General features: G+C 33.2%; 1 protein-coding gene across 10 annotated transcripts in view; it reads left to right on the top strand.

Annotated features, from left to right (window-relative positions):
* Positions 1–2,447: 2,447 nt before the first annotated feature.
* Positions 2,448–26,352, top strand: part of LOC143257922 (troponin I-like) — a 44,090-nt gene continuing 20,185 nt past the window's right edge. For 4 of the 10 annotated variants that reach the window (XR_013032016.1, XR_013032019.1, XM_076516970.1 and 1 more), the window contains exons 1-2: positions 12,397–12,721; positions 18,203–18,257. The gene's annotated coding sequence lies outside the window, so the exon portion shown is untranslated. Of the gene's footprint in view, positions 2,587–12,396; positions 12,722–18,202; positions 18,258–20,564; positions 22,421–26,352 lie in introns of those variants that run through there. The other 6 variants (XR_013032018.1, XM_076516974.1, XM_076516976.1 and 3 more) reach the window with 3 other exon arrangements.

The raw sequence follows: 26,352 nt of genomic DNA, 5'->3' as shown, positions 1-26,352 counted from the left end.
CATTCTCACTGGAATTTTGCTCGCCTATTAACATTTATTTTTCCTTTCTTTGGTGATGGCCTCTCATTATATAATTATTTTTTGTAAAATTGCACATACATGCGGAGGTAGCATTTTCATATTTATTAGAGGAAACTTACTAGATTTGCAGTGATGATAAAGGAACCATTAGATATTTCACTTTTTTTTTTTTTTCGTTCCTGGATACTAAAGTTACACATAAAATGAATTAGGCTTTGGGCCTTAAATAGCATCTCACTTTCAGACCTGGCTACAGGCTTGCTTTTGTCATTAGTCTGTGTTAAAATGGGGCCGTTATCGTGATTTTACTTCTAAAGCTTTGTTTGTTTGTTTTTGAATTTCGCACAAAGCTACTCGAGGGCTATCTGTGCTAGCCGTCCCTAATTTAGCAGTGCAAGACTAGAGGGAAGGCAGCTAGTCATCACCACCCATTGCCAACTCTTGGGCTACTCTTTGATCAACGAATAGTGGGATTGACCGCACATTATAACGCCCCCACGGCTGGGAGGGCGAGCATGTTAGCCGCGACAGGGATGCGAACCCGCGACCCTCAGATTACGAGTCGCACGCCTTAACACGCTTGGCCATGCCGGGCCACTTCTAAAGCAGTAAAAGTCGTCATTCCTATAGGAAACACTATATTATACATGCTGATAAAATTATTCCTACAAAGAAATACGAGAAACATTTACGTATATTTTAGAAGACTGGGAAACTATATATCGCTTTCAAACAGTTTAATGTTATTATTAATAAGATTAACTGAAATCGCATATGGGGCTGAATATAAGAAAATTCCAAGGACAAATAGCTATTCGAAACCTCTGAGATTTGAGTATCTTTAGAAATGCAGACATTGTATTTGTTTGTAGTTGAGCGAAAAGTTACACAATAGGCTATTTATGTTTTGCCCGCCACAAATAGCGTGCTTTTAGCGTTACAATTTTAGCTAATGGAGGGACGTACATATTATACGTTGTTACAAAGAAGCTCTTAATTTATAGGTTGAGACGGATGAGTTCATTTATAATGAAGCCAGTACAAAACAGGTGTTAATTTTTAATATAAAACCTAGTAAAGCAATATATTCTATCTAAAAAAATATAGGTCTCCCCACAACCATGTTTAGGAAATGTAAGGTAACTGAACCACGTGGAGAAAGTTTAGACACCACACAAAAAATATAGGTCTCCCCACAACCATGTTTAGGAAATGTAAGGTAACTGAACCACGTGGAGAAAGTTTAGACACCACACAAAAAATATAGGTCTCCCCACAACCATGTTTAGGAAATGTAAGGTAACTGAACCACGTGAAGAAAGTTTAGGCACGTGGCACTTCCACACAGGGAGATCACAGGATACAGTTGATCCCCAAGTTTCACCGCTCTGTCTTGTTCTCCCCTTTACAAGTGAAGTTTGTTACAATTTGATACAACACATGTTTAGAAACACACGCGTTATCCTGTGATAGTTGACATTACATTTGGCACACTTATAATGAGGTTTTTGTTATAAGTGTGATATCTAAATAAAACACAATAATTTCTTATGTTAAGCCAAAAATTCAGGTTAAGTAATTCTTCGCGGGGTTCGCGCCCGCGTCGCGCTAAACATGCTCGCCCTCCCAGCCGTGGGAGTGTATAATGTGACGGTCAATCCCACTATTCGTTGGTAAAAGAGTAGCCCAAGAGTTGGCGGTGGGTGGTGATGACTAGCTGCCTTCCCTCTAGTCTTACACTGCTAAATTAGGGACGGCTAGCACAGATAGCCCTCGAGTAGCTTTGTGCGAAATTCCAAAACCAAAAACCTTAACATATATTAGCTGATGCTCCATGTAAGAAACATACGAAAGAGACTACTGAAAAAATGTTAGTTCACTGACGCTGAAACCATGTCGTTTTAAACTATGTCGTTTTAACTTTTCCGTCCAGAAATAGACCTAAAAGTTCACGTGTTTCCAGTAAACAACTGTATTATTTTACTTGAATGTTGTTGTGTGAAAAGGATTTATTAACTGATTACGCACGCGAACGTAACACTGGACAGTTTTTACTAGTTCCACGCTACTCGGAAACCACATTTAAACACCTTTATTGAATCATTCTTGGCATAAATCCAAGAAGACATTCCGGAACATCCTTAAACACTAATGGCGTCCATCTTGAGAAAATACAGACGTAGGAGTATCAACTACGCGTTTTTATACTGTATTTTTTCAGCAACAAGAGCGTCCAGTTCTGGCTTCAATAAGTATTTAATATATATTCTGGTGATGTCATGGCTTCAGTAGATATTTAATATATATTCTGGAAACGTCATGGCTTCAGTAAGTATTTAACATATATTTTGGAGATGTCATGGCTTCAGTAAGTATTTAACATATATCTGGGCATGTCACTACGTCGCTCGGTGTGTGTGTTTTTTTTATAGCAAAGCGACATCGAGTTAACTGCTCAGTCCACTGAAGGGAATCGAACCCCCTGATTTTACCGTTGTAAATCTCTAGACTTTCCGCTGTACCAGCGGGGGACCAAAGATACAATAACCGTAACTTCTACAGTAGGTAAGTTCTGATTTCATTCACAACGACATATTGATTTGCACTGTACGGTTATCACCTGGTGAGACACACTTTTAAATAGCGGCCCGCCATGGCCTAGTGGTTAGGGCACTCGACTTATAATCTGAGGGTTGTGGGTTCGAATCCCAGTCGCACCAAACATGTTCATCCGTTCAGCCATGTTGGCGTTATAAAGTCACGGTCAATCCCACTATTCGTTGATAAAAGAGTAACCCAAGAGTTGGCGATGGGTGTTGATGACTAATTGCCTTTTCTTCAGTCTTACACTGCTAAATTAGAGACGGCTAGCGCAGATAGCTCTCAAGTAGCTTTGCGCGAAATTCAAAACAAACCAACGAGATACTAGGAAAGATTCTTAAAAATATTTTACGTGACGTCAAACCTAAGAAGTAATTAGATTTCCAGTGGTGTTGAAAATTCTAAATATTTTCTCATTTCACGTGCTTTACACCAGTCTGAAGGACCATTACTGTAGGACGAAGAGATAAAAATATCGCTAAGCTTTTGCCAACATCTGTTTCTCGTATGCTTTTCCTGCAACAGCTTCAGAGCACATTAAATCAAACTCACTTTGTTGTCGTTTCACAAAAATACTCAGTTTTTCTTGTGTCCTTAAATACCTAAGAAACACTGCCTAAATCTTTCTTTCCCCTTCTGATTTGATAGTGTTTTGGGGAGTTGTGTTTTTGTTGTTTATGTTACTATTTGTAGAGTGGATTTACTAGCTATGCTATAATGTTTGTATTTCAAAAATTCGACAATATGGTCGATATTTTCTAGACCTTATCGGATAAATAAAGTATAAAACACGATTATATATTTATTTACTGATTTTAAGAATCCAACTTCAAGAATCCAAGCTGACAGTCTATTCCAGATAACGGTAATTTTTATTATTCCGCTCAACTATAAATTTCCGTGTTAGTGTACCTGCTACTTTTGTGCCTTTATTTAGGAAATTAGGCTTACTTGTTTGTCGTAACGTATCGTATGCTATTGTAAGTTTAAATATGTTGCTTTGGTGTTGGAGGTTCTATATTTAGAAACCTTTAAAACTAGCACGAAATTGCACAAGAAGTCGTGTATGTCAGCGTTTAAATTTGATGCCGAGACACGCGCTGAGACTTATTTCGATTATACTTGTGGCGATTTTTACTTTTAAACATATTTCAATTCAAATTACCAAATTATTACTTTTCAATAGTTTATTTGCATTAATTTCATACCACCTTAAAATTTCAAAACTGGGAGTAGGTTTTCATTAATATTTTTCGCTTGCCGTCTAATTTAAAAATATATTTTCTTCTTCTGTTCTAAATATTTGTTTCATTTTAAATTTATTTTATGAGCTAAACTTCTAATTTCATTTATATTTATTTACGTGTTAAAACCAATTTAAAATGCTAAGACACAGTTTGAAACAATTTTTATATTTTTAACGTGTGTTTGAATTATTTACTTATGCAATACAATTAGGGATAAAATTTGAACCAAAATACAAAAATATATAGATTAACAACAAAAAGTTTAACAGTATAAATTTAATAATACAAATCTAACAATATAAAGCTAACAACAGAAAACTAACAATATAAGGCTAACAACGTAAATAAAAGAATATACATTTAATAATATAAATCTAACAGTATAATCCTAACAACAGAAAACTAACAATATAAGGCTAACAACGTAAATAAAAGAACATACATTTAATAATATAAATCTACCAATATAAATTGTTATGAAAGAAGTGTACTGTACAGTGACATTTTTCATCACATACTTTATTTTGTAGAATTTGATGTAAAGTTCTGTACCCACCACTTGAAGTGTTTGAATAACATGTTATATTGTTGTCACAATTAATTATTTATTATTATTCAATATACTAATTATTAATACGTGGAGCCGTGTAATGCCCTTAAAGAAGCTTATATTATCTCAATATTTAACATTTGACCGTAGACGTTACATCATCAGGTGTAAATTACGGTGAGATTTGTAATTTTACACATTCTAGTATTTAGGTTACCTTTTATTTTTCTAACGATATTTTTGTTATTTTCACTTTTTTAAAGATTAACCTGAAGTTATGATCAATTAAAAATGTTGTATTATACTAAAACTTTTAAATTAATTTTCTGTGAATGAAAAGATTTAAGCCTAAATGCACGGCATTTTTGTAATGTTTAAAACCTAAGAAACGGTTACATTACAAAATAAACATTTTTAATTGTGTAAATATGAAACGTTCTATCTTAATTATTTACTAGAGCTAAAAGATTAGGTTTTGCAAGAATGAGAAGTTAAACTAAACACAGGTTGAACTTCGCAAACAAAAGTTGGCCATAGAAAAACGTAAAACAAATCTAATAGTTAAAGAAACGAGAAAAAAAATTACAGTACCAGTATAAATAATATATGAACTTTACGAATGAGTAGGACATTTAACAGATATTATTTATTTGTTAAGCTGATCAGTTGTTACATAAATATTGTTTGTACTTAAGCATAAAGCTACATCATAGGCCCTCTGTGTATTACCCACAAAAGGTATCGAAACCTGGTCTCTAGGGTTGTAAATCTACATAGATACCACTGTGTCACTGTGGCTTAAAATTGCGAAACTTATAGTCGAAGAAATTAAACGCGTTCTTTCGTGGACTGGGCTTTGCACTGTTTTGATTGAATAATCTCCCTTCCCCCAGTAAAAATCAAACACTCAATAATAGAACTGAAGCAACAAGACTGTTTTTAATACGTGTGTTTAACACTGGAAGGCAATTAATGTTTTCTTTAGGGAGGAGGTGTGAAATTATAATTCCTGACAAATTAGCAGTTGAACGTTTACAGTTCTATATGTAGATTCCATTGGACACTGTGCGTTTATAGCGAACTTGGCACGAGAGCGGCAGCTACGTGACAAAATCAACTACCTCACTTTTGATGTTCTATTTACACAAACGACATTTATGTACACTGAACTAGGACAATCTGTAGAAACGTCATTTATGTACACTGAAGTAGGACAATCTGTAGAAACGTCATTTATGTACAATGAACTAGGCCAATCTGTAGAAACGACATTTATGTACACTGAACTAGGACAATCCATAGAAACGACATTCATGTACACTGAACTAGGACAATCCGTAGAAACGACATTTATGTGCACTGAACTAGGTCAATCCGTAGAAACGACATTTATGTACACTGAACTAGGACAATCTGTAGAAACGACATTTAGGTACACTGAACTAGGACAATCTGTAGAAACGTCATTTATGTACACTGAGCTAGGACAATCCGTAGAAACGTCATTTATGTACACTGAACTAGGACAATCTGTAAAAACGTCGTTTATGTACACTGAACTAGGACAATCTGTAGAAACGACATTTATATACACTGAACTAGGACAATCCGTAGAAACGTCATTTAAACAATTGTCGGTATTGTTGCAGTACCGTAATAGCATCAGTAAAATATTATTGTTAATTTAGGTTTTTCATCGCAACTGTTATCTTATATTTCCAGTTTTCATCTCACATTTCATTGGCTGTGTTCGTTTTTTTCTTGAAATTTACTCAAAAATTTGTTTATTTTTTAATTTCTCGCAAAGATACTCGAGGGCTATCTGCGCTAGCCGTCCCTAATTTAAAAATATTGCTATTGATATATAGTACCGTGAGAACAAGATTTCCGGTTTTCTAGTTCCGTCTCCTTTGAACAATGTTACACACATGTGTTTGCTTTGCATTTTTATTTCGTCGTTTTTGTGTGTAATGTATAACACTACATAAATATAATATGTATGTAAGTACTTCGCAGGGTGTGGATGGATGTTTACCAACGTGTAAAATGGTTCATTGGGTCCGTGCAGGAATACTTACAAATTTTCAGCTTCGTATGTTTACGTAATTGGTTTCAGTTGTTTATCATTACTTCAACCACTGTTGACACCATATTTAGTGTGGTCACATATAAGAAGAAGCAACTTTTCGTTTTCTTAGATAACCTTTCATTAATCATTAATTTACATAACTTCCGTCAGGAGGACGCGTACTTCAGCTGGTGTTTAAATAACGTATAATTCTGAGTATGTAATAGTTACGCGTATGAAACATTCACAAGCGCAGTGTCTCTATTTCTACATTAGTGACACATTTACAAACGTTATTTCTATACTAGTGACACATTTACAAATGCTATTTAGTTATTTCTACATTAGTGATAAATTTTATGGTAGCAATATGGAGTGCCATCAGGATGTTTTTTTTAAAGGGGGGGTTCATTTCCAAAATCGATATCACGTGTAGGCGTATATATGCTACGAGCTAGTAACAATCCATTACGCGAGTCATAGTAAATTTTATGTCAGATTGGAGAAACATTTTTACAAACGAAAATTGTTTTGAATGTAAAATTGTAGGCCTAATTAATCACTTTTTACAGCTCTGTGTCTGATATTTTACTCTAAATATAAGTTATAACACGTGCAGTATACTATCAAATGTTTAAAACTTGCTGTATTCATAATGTACGAAAAGTTTAAATAAGAATGTATTTAAGTGTAACTTAAATGGTCCCTATATTATTCAACATTTATTTCTAATTTTTAGACTCGCAGAATTAGGATGAATTTCTTCAGAAATTTGCAATATTACACTTTATCTGAAAAATTTATTCGTTTATGTTTAATATGTCAATTAAACTTAAGAAATTACCTGTATGACAGTTAGAACCACCTGCATGCTTTTTCTTGGACGTCTACTGTAATGAAACAAATGGTTAGGCCAAATTTAAACTACCACTTACTTGTTTAGAGAAATACAGTTTTGTCAAACTAAAATTATTTTGTACCCTCGTTACATCCTTACAAGCCATGTTGTCATGTATGATCACGTTTTTCTGACGACAGTACATTTTAAAGAGCATTGCAGCCAAGGCTTCATTATAAAAGGCTCCATGACAAGTCTGTCTCATTAAAAACACACCATTCCTCCTTTTATGCTTTCTATAACCTGCCCAGCATAGAAGAAGTTACTTTATCACGCTTGTTTTAATAGTTTGATCACAAAGAAATCCATAGTGCTTCGTTCGGTATGGAATAGAATGGATACCCAATTCATGGTCCAGCTACTTGAGGAATGTGACAGTTGAATGTATATCTACTGAAAGCAACTTGTGCACACGTGAGTTGTGTTTCTTTTTTAGAAAGAGTTCCTTTTTGATTATGTTGCATAATGTTACCTGGGGAAAGTGCACGAACTTTGTCACAATCCTTTAAATATATATATATATATTTAACACATCTGTACCCGACTTCTTGCAGAGTTATTTGCGGATGATCCTGGTGCTACTAGATGATCCAAATGCCTTTTTCTTGTTTTCATTAAGTAGAAGAGATATCCCTGGTTTGTAAAGTTTACATTCCAGATCTTAAAACATAGTTATTATTTAAATGTATGAACATTTTCCATCAGAAAAACTGTTTTCTACTTTCCCTAAAAGCGATAAATTTTAAGCAGTAAGTAAGTATAAGTAATAGCACAATGTGTTCTGCATCACACTACCTCATTAAATATAAGTAATAGCACAATGTGTTCTGCATCACACTACTTATGTAAATATAAGTAATAGCACAATGTGTTCTGCATCACACTACCTCATTAAATATAAGTAATAACACAATGTGTTCTGCATCACACTATCTAAGTAAATATAAGTAATAGCACAATGTGTTCTGCATCACACTACCTCAGTAAATATAAGTAATAGCACAATGTGTTCTGCATCACACTACCTAAGTAAATATGAGTAATAGCACGATGTGTTCTGCATCACACTACCTAAGTAAATATAAGTAGTAGCACAATGTGTTCTGCATCACACTACCTAAGTAAATATAAGTAATAGCACAATGTGTTCTGCATCACACTACCTAAGTAAATATAAGTAATAGCACAATGTGTTCTGCATCACACTACCTCAGTAAATATAAGTAATAGCACAATGTGTTCTGCATCACACTACTTACGTAAATATAAGTAATAGCACAATGTGTTCTGCATCACACTACCTCATTAAATATAAGTAATAACACAATGTGTTCTGCATCACACTTCCTAAGTAAATATGAGTAGTAGCACAATGTGTTCTGCATCACACTACCTCAGTAAATATAAGTAGTAGCACAATGTGTTCTGCATCACACTACCTCAGTAAATATAAGTAATAGCACAATGTGTTCTGCATCACACTACCTAAGTAAATATGAGTAATAGCACGATGTGTTCTGCATCACACTACCTAAGTAAATATAAGTAGTAGCACAATGTGTTCTGCATCACACTACCTAAGTAAATATAAGTAATAGCACAATGTGTTCTGCATCACACTACCTCATTAAATATAAGTAATAACACATTGTGTTCTGCATCACACTACCTAAGTAAATATAAGTAATAGCACAATGTGTTCTGCATCACACTACCTCAGTAAATATAAGTAGTAGCACGATGTGTTCTGCATCACACTACCTAAGTAAATATGAGTAATAGCACGATGTGTTCTGCATCACACTACCTCAGTAAATATAAGTAGTAGCACAATGTGTTCTTCATCACACTACCTAAGTAAATATAAGTAGTAGCACAATGTGTTCTGCATCACACTACCTAAGTAAATATAAGTAATAGCACAATGTGTTCTGCATCACACTACCTAAGTAAAGATAAGTAATAGCACAATGTGTTCTGCATCACACTACCTAAGTAAATATAAGTAATAGCACAATGTGTTCTGCATCACACTACCTAAGTAAATATGAGTAATAGCACGATGTGTTCTGCATCACACTACCTAAGTAAATATAAGTAATAGCACAATGTGTTCTGCATCACACTACCTAAGTAAATATGAGTAATAGCACGATGTGTTCTGCATCACACTACCTCAGTAAATATAAGTAGTAGCACAATGTGTTCTTCATCACACTACCTAAGTAAATATAAGTAGTAGCACAATGTGTTCTGCATCACACTACCTAAGTAAATATAAGTAATAGCACAATGTGTTCTGCATCACACTACCTAAGTAAAGATAAGTAATAGCACAATGTGTTCTGCATCACACTACCTAAGTAAATATAAGTAATAGCACAATGTGTTCTGCATCACACTACCTAAGTAAAGATAAGTAATAGCACAATGTGTTCTGCATCACACTACCTAAGTAAATATAAGTAGTAGCACAATGTGTTCTGCATCACACTACCTAAGTAAATATAAGTAATAGCACGATGTGTTCTGCATCACACTACCTAAGTAAATATAAGTAGTAGCACAATGTGTTCTGCATCACACTACCTAAGTAAATATAAGTAATAGCACGATGTGTTCTGCATCACACTTCCTAAGTAAATATGAGTAGTAGCACAATGTGTTCTGCATCACACTTCCTAAGTAAATATGAGTAGTAGCACAATGTGTTCTGCATCACACTACCTAAGTACATATAAGTAGTAGCACAATGTGTTCTGCATCACACTACCTAAGTAAATGTAAGTAGTAGCACAATGTGTTCTGCATCACACTACCTAAGTAAATATAAGTAGTAGCACAATGTGTTCTGCATCACACTACCTAAGTAAATATAAGTAATAGCACGATGTGTTCTGCATCACACTTCCTAAGTAAATATGAGTAGTAGCACAATGAGTTCTGCATCACACTACCTAAGTACATATAAGTAGTAGCACAATGTGTTCTGCATCACACTACCTAAGTAAATATAAGTAATAGCACAATGTGTTCTGCATCACACTTCCTAAGTAAATATGAGTAGTAGCACAATGAGTTCTGCATCACACTACCTAAGTACATATAAGTAGTAGCACAATGTGTTCTGCATCACACTACCTAAGTAAATATAAGTAATAGCACAATGTGTTCTTCATCACACTACCTAAGTAAATATAAGTAGTAGCACAATGTGTTCTGCATCACACTACCTAAGTAAACATAAGTAGTAGCACAATGTGTTCTGCATCACACTACCTAAGTAAATATAAGTAATAGCCCAATGTGTTTGCATCACAATACCTAAGTAAATATAAGTGATATCACAATGTGTTCTGCATCACACTACCTAAGTAAATATAAGTAATAGCACAATGTGTTCTGCATCACACTACCTAAGTAAATATAAGTAATAGCACAATGTGTTCTGCATTACACTACCTAAGTAAATATAAGTAATAGCACAATGTGTTCTGCATCACACTACCTAAGTAAAGATTAGTAATAGCACAATGTGTTCTGCATTACACTACCTAAGTAAATATAAGTAATAGCACAATGTGTTCTGCATCACACTACCTAAGTAAATATAAGTAATAGCACAATGTGTTCTGCATTACACTACCTAAGTAAATATAAGTAGTAGCACAATGTGTTCTGCATCACACTACCTAAGTAAATATAAGTAATAGCACGATGTGTTCTGCATCACACTTCCTAAGTAAATATGAGTAGTAGCACAATGTGTTCTGCATCACACTACCTAAGTAAATATAAGTAGTAGCACAATGTGTTCTGCATCACACTACCTAAGTAAATATAAGTAATAGCACAATGTGTTCTGCATTACACTACCTAAGTAAATATAAGTAATAGCACAATGTGTTCTGCATCATACTACCTAAGTAAATATAAGTAGTAGCACAATGTGTTCTGTATCACACTACCTAAGTAAATATAAGTAATAGCACAATGTGTTCTGCATAACACTACCTCATTAAATATAAGTAGTAGCACAATGTGTTCTTCATCACACTACCTAAGTAAATATAAGTAATAGCACAATGTGTTCTGCATCACACTACCTAAGTAAACATAAGTAGTAGCACAATGTGTTCTGCATCACACTACCTAAGTAAATATAAGTAATAGCCCAATGTGTTTGCATCACAATACCTAAGTAAATATAAGTGATATCACAATGTGTTCTGCATCACACTACCTAAGTAAATATAAGTAGCAGCACAATGTGTTCTGCATCACACTACCTAAGTAAATATAAGTAATAGCACAATGTGTTCTGCATTACACTACCTAAGTAAATATAAGTAATAGCACAATGTGTTCTGCATCACACTACCTAAGTAAAGATTAGTAACATCACAACGTGATTCTGATAAATTCCGTCCCACTGCGACTTTACGTCGGTTGTGATTGTCACCTTTTTTAATATGACGTACTCCACCTTGTGTACTATACCATTTTTAAGCATTGATTGACTTGTTATATCAAATTATAATCACGATTAGCATTGACTCCTTGTTTAAATGCTCTTTTACACGAGAATTAAAGAAACTTTAGTTTTTAAACTCCCCGTCGCACCAAACATGCTCGCCCTTTCAGCCGCGAGGAAGTTATAAATGTGACAGTCAATCCCAATATTCGTTGGTAAAAGAGTAGCCCAAGAGTTGGCGGTGGGTGGTTATGACTAGCTGCCTTCCCTCTATTCTTACACTGCAAAATTAGGGACAGCTAGCGCAGATAGCCCTCGAGTAGCTTTGCGTGAAATTAAAAAAAAAGGTTTGAAACACTGCAGTAAAACATTGTTTGTGTTAATAAGTGTTTATATCTATATTTCTCAATATATTAAGATACTGATGGAAAATGAAAGTGTTATGAATGCCTATTATAAAATTGGCTACAGTCTATATATTTTATAAACTTAGGATTTTATCCGATCTGAACCAATCTCGACATGCAGCGTTAGAGCTTCTCGATAACTGATATAAGGACTGACATTTAGCTCTTATGTTCCAAGTACACTAGAGGTCGTTGCATACGGCTTCCTCTTATTTGTCAAATTTGTTTATTTAAGTTGTTCGGTCCTAGGCTCGTGTTTTATAATAGATAATCAGACAAGAAACTTCGAGTTAACTGAAAGAAGATTGGCGAGTGAAAGACATCTGAGAAAAAATCAACCAATCCCAGTGGCGATACCTGATACCACTTCAACACAGCAAGGAGTGTTGGTACGCGAATTCTGGTTTATTTAGTTCACCAGAGGCTCTTGAGCGGCAGTCCTCTCTCCTCAACAGGTAAGCCTAACAATTTGCTGTTAACGCTAGTAATAGTAATACATTATGTGAAAGATTCTAGGATGCTAAGTCTACCACTGACCTACTATATTACTTAAAACTTGAATCTGTTAAAATTCGGACTCGCTATGTTTCTGGAATATTTAAGTTTTAACATCTTATTTACGTCGACTGATAGTGACAGAGTTCTAAAACTAAGCCTTTAAGACTGGTGCTTCGATACCCAAGTTGGGCAGAACACAGCCCATTGTGTAGCTTTGTGCTTGAACTACAAACAAACAAACTGAAACTGATATCACAGTCGAATGTTGAATACATTGTAACAACTTACTTAAACGTTGAACATTATTTTTAACGAATCAGTTGACGCACAATGTTCTTCGGTTTAGAAATGTAAGAAATAGTTCTTAGTTATCAGGAATTCTCTCTATATATTTGTAATTTCTGAGAATATCCATGTAGTACTTGTAACAGACAGACTGTAATTAAAACAGTTCTGTTCCAAGAATTATGGATAACTGTTAAATTCGAAGTCTTAAAGGAAGATACTGGCTTCTCATTTGATATTTCAAATAGAGTATTTAGAAATAATTTGAAAAGAATATACTGTTGAATATTAAGGCATAGTTTTATGCTGTGGGTTTTGGGATTATTTGTTGGCTAAGCTTTAACAATTCAACATTAAACTGTGTAGAAGTTTCATGTAGTTGTTTTTACATTACTAAAATATTTTTAAAATTATTTTCAACTACCATTTTCTTTCTCCACAACTTTATGTATGGAATATCTTTAAAGACGATTTAATTTGTATAAAAATTATGTCTGACAGAAACTAAATTTACAGAATAGTTTTTATTTCCTCTTTCACGCAAAAAAAGAAAAAAAGGCGGGTTGGGTATCAATCCTCGGATTCTAGAGTTCTAAACATACCCCTGGGGCAGTGGGGGGGGGGAGGCGTAACATTTATTTATTTAATCGTCTTAAAGTATTGTTCATGATGGAAAATGTTGTTGTTGTTTTCTTTTTTTCTGGAAAATCTGTACCAAATAAATCTTTGTTTATTTTAAGAAGCATAAGTTACACAAAGGGCTGTTTGAGCTCTGCTCACCACGGGTATCGAAACCAGATTTATAGTGATATAAGTCTGTAGACGTAGCACTGCCCTGCGAAATAAAATAAGTAAAATAGAGCTGTAAATACTATACGTTACACAGCGGATATACATATATATAACCTCAAGTAGTGCGTGGTCAACACGGTTTATATAAAGATTCATTTCACCTTCGAACAAGAACAAAAAGTGATTTCAGATGTGATGTAGGAGGCTTGAAGATACGAGAAACAATATGTGATAAACATCATAAGTGAAAGAAGATTTTCAATTGTACAGAAACTTAAATCCCGTATTGTTTTCAAATAAAAATTGCCGGTGCCAGAAACGTGGGATTCCTTATATAGGCAATGTAAGAAGAGGCGCTTCAGAGCTATTTTAAGTCAAGCTGGGGAATGTTAACAAATTATAAGAACAGTTTTAAATAATCTCCGAGTGTGTCGAGTGTGTTTGAAATTGTTTTCGTTAGGATTTTTCATAGTAACTTAATCTGAATTTAAAACTTTAATTTTTTTATGGAATTTTCTCCACGCAGTTGTATTTGTGTATTGATTAAGCACAAATAATAAATGAAATAACATTTGAAACTTCTGATGTGCCTACGCGTCTATTCATAAATTACGATAGCTCAGTGATTAAGCTTTTCGCTACTTTTCACAATGAGTTTTATAAATATACAGTTAATTAGACAGATAAATGAAACGTGCAGACAGACAGATGAAATTTAAAAGCCTTTAAATAAATGCAGACATATTTACAGATTTTCAAGTGAGATTAACTAAGACCGTGTTTTACAACTGACCCTAATAAAAGTAACCTCAGAAGTTGTTTTTTAAATCAAGATACGTTACTTTTCAGTTTATAGTTTGATTTCTAAATTATGTATACTTTATTTGAACTTACATTTTAATTGGTTAATTCATTTGTTATTAAGCAAAAGGCCACACAATGAGCTATCTATACTGTTCTCATCGTGGAAATACATAGCATGGTTTAATTGACCCTTACCCAAAAATATAATTTCTGACTTCAATAAATTTAATAATAATTACAATTTACTTATGAAATCTAGTTTAAATACAAGTTATTGTTTTTCGTGCCAGGTAATTATATAGATAGCGTTTAAACCAGTGCTACTTCTAATGTATACCAACTGATTTGATGAACCCTGGTACTTCCCGAGAGATCTCGTCAGCACTGGATGTGGAAGATATAATTTAGTTAACATCATGAGTTCTAATTAGATTTATTTTTGGAAAGGGCCAGTGGCTATTTAGATTAGAAACTTGAACCACACCTTATGCAAACGAAGCCTAACGATCAAATCATAGACACAGTGAGGGTAACATCCGCCGTCACAAAGGCTTTGTCAGGATCATTAAAGCAAATAATTGAATTGACTGTCTCTTTTATAACGCGCTCACAGCTGAAAGCACACAAAATATTCAGCGACTTCATATCTCGAACCTGGGATCTTTCGATACGCATCTCTAAAATTAACCATTAGGCCTTATTCAGGACACAACGTAAAAAAACACTGTCATAGCGAAAAGGTTGATGGAAGGCAAACTGATAAATGTTTAAGATTTGTACAATTTATTGAATTATATAAGATTAATTATCGGGAAGTTAAGTCAAGCTTCTGTAGTTCATGGCTAACTGAACACCTGCTAGATTTGAAGCTAACAGTTTTTAAAAAGATAATTGGTGTTAACTCTTTTACTGCAACAGTAGTGTCTATTCCTTATATGGGACATGTTTTTGGATAATTGTGTTGCGGTTCTCGCTATTTAGTTTGAAAGTCACTGAAATGTTCGTTGTTTCTTCCTCACATAGTTTATTGTTTTATAGCACTAAAAAAATCTCTTACACAATAATTTTAGTCCTATATATTCTCCTCATATAACTAATTAATTCAATTTAATACACGTATAGCGGCGCGCACTATATGGGCATCCAGTGTTCAAAACACGCTTGGAATAAATTGTTGGGATTTTAAAATTTTTCTTGCTTTGACTTATCTGGAATGATAATGAGCGAAACTTCTGGTAAAAGTTGAATCGGGGTTGTTCTAGCTGTAAATCTATATGCAGCTGTAGAAGACACGGCCTTTCGGTAAGTTTGTTTTGTTTTGTTTGTTCTGAAGTTTGCGGAAAGCTACTCGAGGGCTTTCTGCGCTAGCCGTCCCTAATTTAGCAGTTTAAGACTAGAGGGAAGGCAGCTAGTCATCACCATCCACCGCCAACTTTTGGGCTACTCTTTTACCAACGAATAGTGGGATTGGCCGTCACATTATAACGCCCCCACAGCTGAAAGGGCGAGCATGTTTGGTGTCACGGGGAATCGAACCCCCGACCATCGGATTAAGAGTCGAACGCCTTAACCCGCTTGGCCATGCCGGGCCCCTTTTGGTAGAAGGGTCCAAAAATAACAACGAAATAAATAAGAGAATTGGAAACAATGATAAACTAGAATTTTCCATTTTTATTCATGGCCAGGTGGTTAAAGCATTCGACTTGTAATCTGAGGGTCGCGGGTTCGAATCCCCTTCACACCAAACATGGGAGCGTTATAATGTTAGGTCAATCCCATTATTCGTTGGTAAAAGAGTAGCCCAAGAATTGGCGGTGGTTGGTGATGACTAGCTGCCTTTCCTCTAATCCTACACTGCTAAATTAGGGACGGCTAGCGCAGATAGCCCTCGAGTAGATTTGCGCGCAATTCAAAACAAACCAAACCAAACCATTTTTATTAGCTATATTTCATTCGATTCGGTTTTATTGCTCATCAGGGCCACTAACAGCCTACCCTCAAATTGAAATTGTCATTTGGCTTTCAGAAAGATTTTTTCTTTGCTCTCGTATTTACTCACTTCTTACATGCATTTCGTTCAGAAGAAAAATATTAAAAAGAAAGTATTTATTAATAAACATTGACTTGCCCAAAGTAAACCAGAATATCTTTTAACTCAAAAACTCGTGATCTGTAGAATCAAACCAACATCAGTAGTATTCTTGAAGACACGATCTGAGAAAGCTCTAAACGTTACAAATGTTTGTTCTCTACATAAAACTATGAATATCTCTTTTTTACGTATAGAAAGCATATTTCTGATTAAAACATTAGTTTAGACATTACAAAGTTGTTTTTTGTAGATGCTGAACGCGTGAAAATTATAACTTTCTCTTGTACCCCACCTATCGGTCTCTTTTACATTACAGATTTGTTTGACAGAAAACTCCAATTTACATGAAACACACTCAAAAATAGCAATAATTTATTGTAGCAAGATATGAAAATTCCCATATTTAGCCCAGGAAAACATAGTTGTACTAAATATAAATATAAATTTTATTAAAAACTACACAGAATTTCATGTCTTTAGTTCCTCAACCGAAGGTAAGAAGTTCACGTTAAGAACTCGAGAAAACTAATTCTGCTCGTGACACAGTGATTAGAGTGAATCTGAAGGTTCATGGTTCACTAATATATACTTTTGTAGCTTTGAGTGAAAAGTCTCATTCAACGTGGTTTTATTTCAATATTTCAAAATTCCACACTCGTTTAAATGCAATGTAAAAATACACATCTATTCCTAATGAGTGTTCAGTATAATAAAGCAGTCTGAGCATGCGCACACAAGCGCGCGCGCATGTGTGTATGTGTGGGGCGATTTCACCTTATTGGGAAAACAACAGCTTCTATATGATATTATTATTTATTAAGTGAAAAAATCGTTAAACTTTTTGATAAATCTTTATTACTCTCTTCGAACCCCAAGTGGAATTTAATAACAGTAGGTTGTAAAAGCAGACTTCTTAACAGTCGGATTGCGCTCTCGTACTGAAACAAGGAAGTGTGACATCACATTGGACGATTTATTACAGTATTAGGTTTGTAAAGAATCAATAAATATTTGCATAAGATGAGGTGTATAATACAATGAAAACGTATAGTAAAATATACAGTTGAAATGAAATCTTCAAAGAGATGTATTTAACCTTTTTTATCGAATTACCAAGGTTTCCAGAAATAGCACCATCCAACTTCACGCTTCTGTTCTCAGGAATTTTCGATATAGTGTCATCATCTTACACTAGAGGTCTCTCTGTTCGTTTTCTTTATTACGGTAATTTGTGTTATACTGAACTACGTAAAAGTAGCCAATTTACGTGTGACTGATTTTAACTCGCAATTAAATTCATCATAGAAGCAACTTTTGAAATCAGATTAGAGAGTTTTTATTGTTTGAGGTTAAGATGAGTCCTCCAATAAAAATATAATCTGATGCAGAGACGAAACTGCTTGGTAAAATAATAATATTACAAAATAGGTAAATATTCGTAAAGGTTAATTGTATATCATTGCAGGTTACAGCTGGTTTTTCGTATCAACAGAAGCACCTAGATGGCCGACTTAAGGTAAGTAGTATATTTTATTTTTTTTCCAGTAGGAAATATTAAATTATATATTATGAAAATTCACAGAAACAACAACAGAAAACAAAGACAATATTAAAATTCTAAAGGTGTTATCACAAGTCACAATAATAGAAAAGAGGACGATATGAAAATTCTAAAGGTGTTATTACAAACCACAATAATAGAAAAAAAAGGACAATATGAAAATTCTAAAGGTGTTATTACAAACCACAATAATAGAAAAAAAGGACAATATGAAAATTCTAAAGGTGTTATTACAAACCACAATAATAGAAAAAAAGGACAATATGAAAATTCTAAAGGTGTTATTACAGGTCACAATAATAGAAAAAAAGGACAATATGAAAATTCTAAAGGTGTTATTACAGGTCACAATAATAGAAAAAAAGGACAATATGAAAATTCTAAAGGTGTTATCACAAACCACAATAATAGAAAAAAAGGACAATATGAAAATTCTAAAGGTGTTATCACAAACCACAATAATAGAAAAAAAAGGACAATATGAAAATTCTAAAGGTGTTATCACAAACCACAATAATAGAAAAAAAGGACAATATGAAAATTCTAAAGATGTTATTACAGGTCACAATAATAGAAAAAAAGGACAATATGAAAATTCTAAAGGTGTTATCACAAACCACAATAGAAAAATAAGGACAATATGAAAATTCTAAAGGTGTTATCACAAACCACAATAGAAAAAAAAGGACAATATGAAAATCTAAAGGTGTTATTAAGTCACAATAATAGAAAAAAAGGACAATATGAAAATCTAAAGGTGTTACCGTAAGTCACAATAATAGAAAAAAAGGACAATATGAAAATTCTAAAGGTGTTATCACAAACCACAATAATAGAAAAGAAAGGACAATATGAAAATTCTAAAGGTGTTATCACAAGTCACAATAATAGAAAAAAAGGACAATATGAAAATTCTAAAGGTGTTATCACAAACCACAATAATAGAAAACAAGGACAATATGAAAATTATTTACTGGTCTTCAAACATGCAATCATTACTTTTAGTTTTATTGTCTATACAGATGTAACAAAAACATTTATTTATGTTGAATACACTTGCTGCATATTAAATGTCTGACTATTTCTTTCAATTTTAATGTTGAAATTACTAGTTGGTGTTTTTTTAACTTTCATTCAAGACCGCCAAATAAATCGATAAATTTCGAAATATATTCGAACTTGAGTGACCACTAGGTTGCACTGTCAACACAGTGTGATATATGTTTCTTCTAATTAGTAGGCTTAACAAAACAAACGCGCGTGTTGATCGTCAGTTTATTAAAAAAAAAGGAATTTATTTTATGTTTCTAAAGAATGTACATATTAAGCGAAATACTTTGTTTCTAATGTTGTTGTTATATCAATGTGCTAGAAATACAAACAACTTTTTCTCGTAATATTTGAGAGCAGCGAATTGCTTTCAGCAGTTTATCACAATATAAAACGTTTCATTTGAACAATGAATCCAAGTTATGCACTTTATCTCTGCTATTGTGTTTCTTAAAATAAAAATGTTTTTTTTCTTTAGCATAATTTTCGAGAATATTCTCAACTTTAAAGAAATAACGAAAGCGTTTTATTGCAACAATGCACCCAGTTTACTGAATCTTATCATTTGAATTGTAACAATGTACCCAGTTTACTGAATCTTATCATTTGAATTGTAACAATGTACCCAGTTCACCGAATCTTATCATTTTAATTGTAACAATGTACCCAGTTTACTGAATCTTATCATTTTAATTGTAACAATGTACCCAGTTCACCGAATCTTATCATTTTAATTGTAACAATGTACCCAGTTTACTGAATCTTATCATTTTAATTGTAACAATGTACCCAGTTTACTGAATCTTATCATTTTAATTGTAACAATGTACCCAGTGTACCGAATCTTATCATTTTAATTGTAAAAATGTACCCAGTTTACCGAATCTTATCATTTTAATTTTAACAATGTACCCAGTTTACTGAATCTTATCATTTTAATTGTAACAATGTACCCAGTTTACTGAATCTTATCATTTTAATTGTAACAATGTACCCAGTGTACCGAATCTTATCATTTTAATTGTAACAATGTACCCAGTTTACCGAATCTTATCATTTTAATTTTAACAATGTACCCAGTTTACCGAACCTGTTTATTTTAATTGTAACAATGTACCCAGTTCACCGAACCTTTTTATTTTAATTGTAACAATGTACCCAGTTCACCGAATCTTATCATTTTAATTGTAACAATGTACCCAGTTTATCGAATCTTATCATTTTAATTGTAACAATGTACCCAATTTACCGAACCTTTTTATTTTAATTGTAACAATGTACCCAGTTTACCGAATCTTATCATTTTAATTGTAACAATGTACCCAGTTTACCGAATCTGTTTATTTTAATTGTAACAATGTACCCAGTTCACCGAACCTTTTTATTTTAATTGTAACAATGTACCCAGTTCACCGAATCTTATCATTTTAATTGTAACAATGTACCCAGTTTATCGAATCTTATCATTTTAATTGTAACAATGTACCCAGTTCACCGAATCTTATCATTTTAATTGTAACAATGTACCCAGTTTACCGAAACTTTTAATTTTAAAAAATAAATTATTTTAAACTTGGAAATTTCGGTACCCAGTTCACCGAATCTTATCATTTTAATTGCAACAATGTACCCAGTTTACCGAACCTTATCATTTTAATTGTAACAATGTACCCAGTTTACCGAACCATATCATTTTAATTGTAGCAATGTACCCAGTTTACCGAATCTTATCATTTTAATTTTATCAATGTACCCAGTTTACCGAATCTTATTGTTTTCATTGCAACAATGTACCCAGTTTACCGAATCTTATCATTTCAATTGTAATCATGTACCCAGTTTACCGAATCTTATCATTTTAATTGTGACAACGTACCCAGTTTAGCGAACCTTTTTATTTTAGTTGTAACAATGTACCCAGTTTACCGAATCTTATCATTTTAATTGTAACAATGTACCCAGTTTACCGAACCATAATGTTTTAATTGTAACAATGTACCCAGTTGACCGAACCATAATGTTTTAATTGTAGCAATGTACCCAGTTTACCGAATCTTATCATTTTAATTTTATCAATGTACCCAGTTTACCGAATCTTATTGTTTTCATTGCAACAATGTACCCAGTTTACCGAATCTTATCATTTCAATTGTAATCATCATTTCAATTGTAACCCAGTTTACCGAATCTTATCATTTTAATTGTGACAGTTTACGTACCCAGTTTAGCGAACCTTTTCATTTTAATTGTGATTTTAGTTGTAACAATGTACCCAGTTTACCGAATCTTATCATTTTAATTGTAACAATGTACCCAGTTTACCGAACCATAATGTTTTAATTGTAACAATGTACCCAGTTGACCGAACCATAATGTTTTAATTGTAACAATGTACCCAGTTTACCGAATCTTATCATTTTAATTGTAACAATGTACCCAGTTTACCGAATCTTATCATTTTAATTGTAACAATGTACCAAGTTTACCGAACCATAATGTTTTAATTGTAACAATGTACCCAGTTTACCGAACCATAATGTTTTAATTGTAACAATGTACCCAGTTGACCGAACCATAATGTTTTAATTGTAACAATGTACCCAGTTTACCGAACCATAATGTTTTAATTGCAACAATGTACCCAGTTTACCGAAACTTATTGTTTTCATTGTAACAATGTACACAGTTTAATTCTGTGAATTATACACGTTTTAATGAAAATTTTAATTCTAATTTTGTTAACAACTATTTTTGATGTTATTTATTTTCCCGGCCTTTTCCCCACGACATTTTAGTGAGGTAAGCAAATTTGAAAGCTGTTTCATTTAACCACTGAGTACCATATATTAGTTATTGTAAAAGTATCCGTTTAACACATATGCACAAAAAGAAAGATATATTTATATGTATTATGAACGTAGCTTTCGATACATCTAAGTACACTAGTTGTATGGAAAGCTATTTGAACAGTTAGTAAACATACTAGTACATTTAGTGACAAAACGTCGTGGGCAAAATGGCTAACAGCAGGAATAGAACCAGAAGAGAACGGTAGAGAAAGTAGATATAATGGTACGTACATTTCAAACCATCAGTATTTGTGTAGCTTTCTTGTAAAACGTGTTGTCGTTTTTCTGTTATTTTGATAATATTAGTGTCACTATTATAACCCATATTTAGTTTTTCTAACTACCTCAAATAAAAAATAATAGTTGGGTGAAATTCACTGAAACAAGGGATAGTTTATTTAAAATACCACGATAAATATTTCTCGGTAGAATAACGGGAGGCTTACGAACTGAAAACGCTAAAATTCGGGGTTCGTTTCCCTGCCAGGAATAGAGTATAAAATCCATCGTGCCTTTGCCCTAAAAAAATGTATCTTCTTAAATAGCATGATCAAACGAAAAAGTTATGTGAACATATTTACATGAACCACATGTTATTGGATATCGTTAGTTTAAACACTTTACCTATTTTGTTTCTGGTTAAAAAGCGTAAAGATAAAATAAATTGAAGGGACATCGGCTAATTTTTTAAATGTTAATATTCTACCCGAAAGATGGCGATTTCGTCGCTTTTTTTTTCACGTGCAGTCAACAAAGAAATCGCAGTCTGTAAACAATAGCCGAAATAAGATGATCTAAGTTCGTCAGTTAAGATGATGTAACTTCAGTAGTTACTTACGTCAGGACTTTACATGTGGTACAGAGGTAGAATAAATGTAAAACTAAATCAAACCTGGGTTGGTTGTAACATTTATACACGTATCTATATTCAAAAGTGTGTTTTGTGTTTGATGCTTTGCATTCTCGTGCTTTCAACTTGCTTTTCTTCCTGATTCTAAGTAAACCCATCCGGCTGTTTACTGTAAACAATACTAAACAGTATCCTCTTTACTTCGATTCCTGTAAAACATTCCAACATTCAAGATAATATTTGTTTTAAACATATTATTTAATTTTCTGTGTCAAATGTTCAATGTAATTTTTTGCTGTGATATGACGTCACACTTAAGCATGTATTTTTTGCTATCGAGAATAATGCTATAATTTACTCAAGAATGGGCACTTTTAATAATTATTTTGCCATATTTATTTTTTATCACTTATTTTGTTTATGTTATAAAATGCTTTCTGTGTTTACTTACCAGGGGCTTCTGCTGCGATTTTCCGTTTGTTCCTAACCTTTAGCTCGTGCCTGTGGTAATGAACAAAACTTTTTATGTCCAATTATTTTTGTCGTAGCAGGGGAGGGGACTCTCTTACTCCATATTAAATACGTATATTTCAGCCATAAGCTTTGACCACTACATACGTCATTGTTCCATACCTGTAGGCCCGGCATGGCCAGGTGGGTTAAAGCTTTCGACTCGTAATCCGAGGGTCGGGGATTCGAATCCTCGTCACACCAAACATGCTCGCCCTTTCAGCCGTGGGGCGTTATAATGTGACGGTCAATCTTACTATTCGTTGGTAAAAGAGTACCCCAAGAGTTGACGGTGGGTGGTGATGACTAGCTGCCTTCCCTCTAGTCTTACACTGCTAAATTAGGGATGGCTAGCACAGATAGCCCTCGTGTAGCTTTGTGCGAAATTCAAAAACAAACAAACAAACAAATACTTTTCTTTGCGCTGATTTTCTACAGGCCCACAACCTTTTAAATCCCTGCCCGGCAATATTTAAATTATGACTTAACTGATCTAAATGTGTTTGGTAAATGCAGCACTTATTTAAAGTTGGAGTCGTTAGAAATCAGATGACGATCATGGTACACCATTTTAAGAGGTCCGTTTTATCCAACCGTTTAGGTAAGGCGGCCCCCAAATACAGTTTAGAATAAAACATGGTTAGTTTTAAACCTCGTGCATTTCATCACAGTTCTCTGAATTGTCGAAAATTGTATTTAAAATAAATATCCCCAACAATCCTCCAAGCAAAGAAATGACGGCCAACAAAGATGGTGTTAACCCTAACCAGCTGGTCCGTAAAATTCTTACACGTGGCCAGATGCTAATATTAAAATTTAAATGAAGCACGATATTTTGTTACAAGTAAATAAAATACATCGGCTTATTTGTAGTTTCTAAATAAAGACTTGAGTGTAACTTAATTACAGATAATATGGGATCTTTCGAACGTAATATCTGTGGACCATTATGGAAGAATGTATTTTTATTATGTTTTTAATGTACATTATGTTACATGAATTATTAATCTTAAGCCTTGTGATTTTTTTTTTCAAGTCAAGATGCTGTAATAAAGGACCTGGAGCCACTTATGTTTAACTTCTCAGTCTCAAGTGAAGCGAATGATCGTTTAGCTTGTCAGCGCATGTCGTGTATTTGTTACTAAGTTTCTTTGTATGGCATGTAGCTTATTATTAATGACATTTTGGGTCTAAGTTTGTGTTTTTGTTTTACTTCTGTGTGTCTCAGTTATATGTATCATATTTAAGTGTAAAAGAAAAAGAATTATGACTGTCAACGAGAGTATTGTTTGTAAAGATTTTATGTAAAAATAAAATATTAAAATTGTGTTGTAAGAAGAAACTGGAGTTGTACTTACATATGAGGTATACATATTGACAACTGTAGTTTACCTGTTTACTGGAAACTGAAGGTTGTAATGTTAAAGTTAGGAAGCTTATAAAGACATAAGGACGGTAATTTATAGATTTAGTAGGAACTGAATGCTGTAGTGTTAAAGTTAGGTAGATTATAAAGACATAAGGATGGTAATTTATATATTTAGTACGAAGGGTTGTATGGTAATTATAAAGACACAAGGATAATTTATAGATTTAGTAGGAACTGAAGGTTGTAGTGTTAAAGTTAGGTAGATTATAAAGACACAAGGACGGTAATTTATAGATTTAGTAGGAACTGAATGCTGTAGTGTTAAAGTTAGGTAGATTATAAAGACATAAGGATGGTAATTTATATATTTAGTACGAACTGAAGGTTGTAGTGTTAAAGTTAGGTAGATTATAAAGACACAAGGATGGTAATTTATAGATTTAGTAGGAACTGAATGCTGTAGTGTTAAAGTTAGGTAGATTATAAAGACATAAGGATGGTAATTTATATATTTAGTACGAACTGAAGGTTGTAGTGTTAAAGTTAGGTAGATTATAAAGACACAAGGATGGTAATTTATAGATTTAGTAGGAACTGAAGGTTGTAGTGTTAAAGTTAGGTAGATTATAAAGACACAAGGACGGTAATTTATATATTTAGTAGGAACTGAATGCTGTAGTGTTAAAGTTAGGTAGATTATAAAGACATAAGGATGGTAATTTATATATTTAGTACGAACTGAAGGTTGTAGTGTTAAAGTTAGGTAGATTATAAAGACACAAGGATGGTAATTTATAGATTTAGTAGGAACTGAAGGTTGTAGTGTTAAAGTTAGGTAGATTATAAAGACACAAGGACGGTAATTTATAGATTTAGTAGGAACTGAAGGTTGTAGTGTTAAAGTTAGGTAGATTATAAAGACATAAGGATGGTAATTTATATATTTAGTACGAACTGAAGGTTGTAGTGTTAAAGTTAGGTAGATTATAAAGACACAAGGATGGTAATTTATAGATTTAGTAGGAACTGAAGGTTGTAGTGTTAAAGTTAGGTAGATTATAAAGACACAAGGACGGTAATTTATAGATTTAGTAGGAACTGAAGGTTGTAGTGTTAAAGTTATATAGATTATAAAGACATAAGGTTGGTAATTTATAGATTTAGTAGGAACTGAAGGTTGTAGTGTTAAAGTTAGGTAGATTATAAAGACACAAGGATGGTAATTTATAGATTTAGTAGGAACTGAAAGTTGTAGTGTTAAAGTTAGATTATAAAGACATAAGGATGGTAATTTATAAATTTAGTAGGAACTGAAGGTTGTAGTGTTAAAGTTAGGTAGATTATAAAGACGTAAGGTTGGTAATTTATATATTTAGTAGGAACTGAAGGTTATAGTGTTAAAGTTAGATTATAAAGACATAAGGAT

This window comes from Tachypleus tridentatus, chromosome 7, assembly GCF_004210375.1.
Source record: "Tachypleus tridentatus isolate NWPU-2018 chromosome 7, ASM421037v1, whole genome shotgun sequence".
Classification (NCBI taxonomy): domain Eukaryota; kingdom Metazoa; phylum Arthropoda; class Merostomata; order Xiphosura; family Limulidae; genus Tachypleus; species Tachypleus tridentatus.
The sequence above is the reverse complement of the archived record's forward strand: the minus strand, read 5'-3'. Positions and strand labels throughout refer to the sequence as shown.